Here is a 6,705-nt window from a genome sequence, read left to right as displayed (position 1 = left end):
GAGTGCTCCACAGGTGCTACCACTAAACCCTGCATTGTTCAATTAACAGCATTTCTCACTGTATGAAATAAACTTGTGTGATTTATGGGTACAAAATAATTCTTGGCCAAAAGTACATTGTGAATTTATTTTACAAGGTGTGCACACTCACTATTTATTTAAAGGAAAAATGTGCTAAAAGCTTACTTAATAAAGTATTTAAGTGCCAAGAAATTTTGTTCAAGTGCTATTTCTCTTGAAGACTATGAGGCTAGAAACTTTGAGGTCTCTCTTTGTTATTTGTTCACCCCAAAAACAATCAAAGTGAAGCCATTGAAAAACTTCTTTCAGTGTTCCAACATCTCTATATTTACAGCTTTCCTTTTTATCCTGTTAATATAATCTTCATACTACATTGAACACACTACTTAGGATATCCTGTCCAAAGCCCCACCATGGGCTGCTAGCGAAAAAAATATCTAGCTCATATTTTCCAGATATATTTCATATGGAACTCAGTTTCTTCAGCAGCAAAGAAGTATATCCATGACCTGCCTGTGAGTCATAAAGTCCCCATGCTGCAAGCTGAAGCTATGTGCTAGAAGATCTGTACTACTAAATAATGGAGAACAAGAAATTATGCTGGACTGCTGGGCATTCACATGGTGTTTCCTCACTCCCTGCCTTTGCTCGGAAACTCTCTAACTAGATTCCTTCAAGACTTAGCAATAAAAGGTTCTGCACCTGGGTTGAGGTAATCTCAAGAACAAATACAGGCTGGGTGGAGAATGGATTGAGAGCAGTGCTGAGAAGAACAACTTGAGAGTGTTGGTTGATGAAAAGCTCAACATGAGCCGTCAATGTGCATTTGCAGCCCAGAAAGCCAACTGTATCTTGGGCTGCATCAAAAGAAGCATGGCCAGCAGGTCAAGGGAGGTGATTCTCTCCCTCTTCTCTATTCTTATGAGACCCCACCTGGAGTACTGCATCCAGCTCTGGGGCCCTCAGCATCAGATGGATGAGGACCTGTTGGAGCGAGTCCAGAGGAGGGCTACAAAGATGATCAGGGAGATGGAGCACCTCTCCTATGAAGACAGGCTGAGACAGTTGGGGTTGTTCAGCCTGGAGAAGAGGAGGGCTCCAGGGAGACCTTAATAGCGACCTTCCAGTACCTGAAGGGGACCTACAAGAAAGCTGGATAGTGACTTTTCACAAGGGTATTTAGTGATAGGATGAGGGATAATAGTTTCAGACTAAAAGAGGGTAGATTTAGACTAGATACTAGAAAGAATTTCTTTATTGTGAGAGTAGTGAGACACTGGCACAGGTTGCCCAAGAGGAGCTGTGGATGCCCCCTCCCTGGAAGTGTTCAAGGCCAGGTTGGACAGGAGATTTGCCAAATGAGGCTTTTAGGATCCTGGTCTAATGGAAGGTGTCCCTGCCTATGGCAGGGGGGTGGAACTAGACGATCTTTAAGGTCCCTTCCAACCCAAACCATTCTGTGATTCTGTTTATTCTATGAAAAGAACTGGGAATTCACACTAGTATGGACTAGAGTCAATCTACTGGTTGTACTCAGACCTACTTCCCTTACAATATAGACAGCACCAATTGTTTTTCTTAGGGTTATAAAGATGCATTTTTTGTGATCTGCCTGTGAATCTACAATTGTATTTCCAGGAGACGAATAGCTTCATTTAAAAAGCTGCAGATTTATTAATCTAACTATATTAAAATGCTTTTAGGAAAGCTGCTTTGCAACAGAAAGAGGTTCCTCGCTCATATTTCTCCATATGGAAACATGAAGAGTCAACACCAAATAAAACTAAAAATCAACAGATCATTCTTGTGTCTTGAGGTTCTTATGCTGTGACCATCACCTCATGTTCTGGACATCACTCCAGAAAATCAGAATAAGAGTAATAATTGCAATCCTCCTTGAGCCTGTTTCTGTGCCTGCAGAAGCACTTCTGTATTTCTCTGGGCCATTTCTCTCACTGCCAATACAAAGGGAAAAGCAGAAATTAGTCTGAGCCAAGGAAAAGAGAAAATGCTTCCCATCTTCCACAGAGAACAGACACATGGTTAAAGCCCCCAGGCCCTCAATAAGAAGACATCAAAGAATCACTTCCAAAACATAATCCAGTTCCCAAAGATTTACACTAAGAAATCCCTGCAGGAGCTGGTAATGCTAGAAGCCGTACCAATCCCCATCCCAGTTCCTGTCCTGCGTGGCAGGGCATACAGCTGCACAGACTGTACCCCAAAGTTTTTAAGGGACTCAGGTTGCTCGAAGGGAAAAGACTCCAATAGTCAGCACAGAGGCAAAAGCCCAGATGAATGCACTTCATCTGACCTACAGAAATCTGACTGTCCCCCATTCTGCAAAGCTACACATCCCTTAAAGGGAGGGAAGTTATAAAATAAATGCTTTGCAGATAAAGAGGTCTTTCACAATTTCCAACTGACTTTTTCTTCTTCCCCATTTATAAAGGCATAAAATTTAGCATGAATATGAGGAGTATTATTGTATAGTCCCTTTCTTCACATCGAGGTTTCCATGCTAAATTACTGTTAGTGAAAGACTTTGTGTCCCACAGATAAAAGACACTATACGATGAGCTAACCATTATTATTCCCATTTAAAAAGCCAAACGAATCTCTTCCCCCTTTAAAACACACCAAAAAGGGAGATGCAAAAAATGTTAAATCAAGTTGTATTTGATCACTCCAAACTTTCCTGAGTTCCAAAGACCCAGCATCTTTAACGTCACTGTTTCTTGGGGGTATTTTTCATCACAATAAAACGATTGAGCAGAGAATGTTTCCATTCAAAATGTTTCAAATTACTTTCCTGACAAATGTATAAAATATCTTGCATTATGCATAAGAAGGATTTGTACCTCAGCTTTGCTAACATAAACAGTATTTCCAGCACAAGCAACTAACAGAACAGGTTAATGCTCTGGGGTCTGTTCTTAATACAGATGGTAATGATTTGTGCAGCTTATGTGTGTGCTTCCCACATAAACATCAAGAACCTGAGTTCTTTATTTATGCCACTGATCTTCCATCGTACAGGCAATAGCAGAAATCCTCTGTCGCCTCAGTCTTTCCAGAGCCTTCTTTGGCCTACCCTGACTACAGATCAGGAGCTAATCAATTGAGTCACACAGATACATGTAAAATTTGCCAAGAACCCAGTAGGTTAAGAAAGCTATGGCTCACTAGGTAAAGGCAAACAAGGCATTCCCGCCTCCAGTTGTGAGCACTGAGTAAACTGCGATGGACCCACACCGCACTGCACAGAGGGGTTTATGAGGTATTTTTAAACAAGCTGGGTCCTTTCTGTGGCACAGTGCTTGCACTCTGGAAGCAAGTTAGTCACATTAGCATAGCCTGCTAGCCAAGTGCTCATGTTAGCATCGTACTAAAACAGCTACCCTATTTTTCAGCTTAAAGAAGCTGTCTATACTGTCAAATGAAAGACGGCAAAGAGATTTCTGTCCTTGGTCCAAGAGGCACTGGCGGTTTTACATCATCTAGGCTTAGGGCCAGCACTCAAGTGTCACTGTAAGGAATTGCACCACAGGGCACAGACGTATCCTCAGTTCCCCATGCAATCCAGTGAGAGACCTGGGCTTCTAAGAAGAGGATGCTGAACAACCGACACTCTGAGCCAGCCAGAAGGAAATGCCAAAGACTGAAATCTCCCAGTAAGTTGCCATTGCAACACTAGGAGCTACAGCCAAATCCCGTACAAATCCATATAGCTCTCAACTCTCATTACAACACCATCAGCAAATAATACAGGAGCTGGGGTGTGGGGTTTGGGTGCAAATTCTCCATCTCTCCTCTGAAAACTGTTTTACTATGCAGACAGGAGCGCAAGATCACTGGAACCTGAGGGATAATGACAGCACAGTTCTTCTGTGTCTGTCTGATGAAGGAGTCCCAGGGCTGGTTCCTATACTTTAGACAGTTTATGTGTATCTCATGCACAGCATTCATGAACACAGACATAGGAGGCAGACCTTGGGAATCTCCATGTTCAAGAGAGTTGCTTGGGATAGGGTGTTAGCCTTTTTATTGTTTCTTCTCTTCCTGGCTCCTTAGTGCTTTCCTTTCAAACCAAGTGATGCCTAAACCCATCAGCAATACAAAAGATGGTGCCAGTTCAAAGTGTTATACATGGGATTAGAGGTAAACAGACCATTCTCCTCAATGATGATGAAAAGGTCAACTGAAAGGAGAGATCAACACTGATTTTACAAGGTTTAGAAAACATGACCTAGGAGAAAGGGGTGGGAAACTGAGTTTGCTTTATCTAGAAAACAGACAAGTTCATAGATATATGAAAAACATATTCCACTATGTAAATTATTCTTACCCAGATGAAAGTTAACTGTGCTTTGAGTCTGTTGCAGACAGACCAATAAAACATTCTCAAACTTCAGGCTAGGGAAGTCCAGTAGCAGGATTATCACTGCATCTTTCCCCTGCTCCTATATGCTTTTTGAAGACTCTGCTGTCGGCAACTGTTATGTGCAGAACACTGGGGCAGATAAGCCTTTGGTATCAGCACCACAGTCATGCTTATCTCCTTAAATCCACTTAATTTGCAGCAAAGAAAAATTTCCCAGTTTTGAGAGTAGTTAAGTGCCCAAAGAGGCCACCTAGGGAGACTGCGAAATCTCCATCATTAGAGGTTTTAAAGAACAGATAACACAAACAGATGTCAAGGGCAGCTCAGACATTTGTGATCTTGCCTTCAGGCAGAGGGTAGTAGATCTCCAGGATTTTGCCACTCTTCTGCTCAGTCCCAGCCAAAAGCAGCACACTCAGATGTCCTCTTCCAGTGATACCTTCTGCCATCGATGGGTCCACTAGGTATATAGTAGTATCCTCTTCAGCATGATACACTTATCAAAGGCAGGGAGATGTATGTCAGAGATGGTTGTGTCCTGCTACTCCCTAGGAGCCACATGTAGCAGGCAGAAGATAAAGAAGTTTGGGAGCTGCTGTGCTGGGGGCTGGGCCACCACTTTCCAGGCTCATTGCTGAGAAAGAGCAATGGTTTAAAGCCAGATTTACCCTCACCCATGGCCCAAGGCCAAGTACAGCCCAACTGGCCCAAAGAACGTAGGCTAGTGGCAGGAGCCATTCCCTAAAGACTCACAAGAACAGTTGCCTATGCAGCTTCCCCGTACGTGGCTAACAGCTTGCGAACTGGCAGCAGCCCAGCAAGCAAAGGGGAAGACGGGATTCCTGCTAGACACACACATTTGGCCTCATATGAGCTCACTTTTACAAACAATAGTGTTGTGATTCCTTAATTCTCATCTCTCCAAACCCTGCTCAGCCACAAAACAAGCATTTTGTCTTATTAGAAGGAGAAGGATTTTTGTCCTATTAGTCCTGCAAAATTCCAGGTTGGTTGGCAGTATGAAAAAGATCAGGGGCTACAGGCTTTGTGCATGGTACACACTTGTGCCATTGGTCTCTGGCTTTCAGGGAGCAACTGTTGTGCAGTCACAAAAACGCAAAGAAAGAAAGGAAAGAAATCAAATATTTACAGGAGGAAGAGTGATCCTACCCCACATGGTACAAAATTAGGGATGCATTGTAACTACATTATGTGCGCATAGCTACTGAAACAGTTTCCAACAGAATGTTTACACAGTTGTCTGGAAGCATATTGTTTGCCTACTTTTCAAAGCCAATTTATATGCAGCACACGTAGCAGCATGCATGAAAATTCAGACAAAAACACAGATGCATGCAACAATCCCTGGCCAGCTCTTGCTGCTCTTTATTGTTTGTTGCTTAGAAGTATCTAGGAGAGAGGAGGAAGGTAGCAGCCTGTTGTGCTAGGCGCTGTACTACCCCAAACTAAAAGACAGGTATTTCCCTTGAGGAACATACAATCTCCATTTAAGACAAGAAACAACAAGTGAATGTAACAGAGAGCGAGGGAGTGACATATGGGAATGAATAATAAGAGAGTTTATATGTGCCAGCTTTATGCTCACATGTGCCAGCTAATTGAATACATGATGCAAATAAATACCAGTCTCCTACTGAAGGCAACAAGTTAGCTATAGTCACTTGGCAATTTATCAGGAGCTTCACAGAGAAATTTGTGAGAAATTTATAGGAGCCCAGGAAGGCTGATAGATCTGTTCAGAGAGGGCATCCCAGAGAAAAGTGTCAGTGTGGGATAAAGGGAAGGGTGTGTGACAAGGGAACAGGAGGATGAAGGAGACTGACATTGCTTAGGCAGCAAAGCAGGAAGGCCCAGGTAACAGGGTTGCTGAGAGGGAAGGATGTGAAAGTCCTGGTCCAAAGAAGAGCTTGTATCAAACTTGTTAAACAGAGAGTGGGACCAAAAAGGACTGCAAAAGGCAGAAGAGGATGAATTTGTCACTTTGAACACACTGGGGGGAATGAGGTCAGTGGATGTCTGAAAAGCCTGGGTGAAAAGGGTCAGAGCAAAACATGTCACTGCAGGATGTCTGGTATGAAGCCACCAAACCAGTAACAGCCTGTGCTGGGAAGCATGGGGGTGAGAATTGTCCATGTCCGAGGAGGAAGGAGAGGAGGAAACAACCCTCAAACAAAGCATAAGTAGCACCAACTACAGGAGAGGAGACAACAGGGACAAAGAGTGAAGCCTGCCCAAGGTTAAGTGAAATGACCAGCTCAAGAACACATTTTGATTTTAAC

The sequence above is a fragment of the Mesitornis unicolor genome, unplaced genomic scaffold (genome assembly GCF_000695765.1).
Source record: "Mesitornis unicolor isolate BGI_N332 unplaced genomic scaffold, ASM69576v1 scaffold15340, whole genome shotgun sequence".
Lineage (NCBI taxonomy): Eukaryota > Metazoa > Chordata > Aves > Mesitornithiformes > Mesitornithidae > Mesitornis > Mesitornis unicolor.
The sequence above is the reverse complement of the archived record's forward strand: the minus strand, read 5'-3'. Positions refer to the sequence as shown.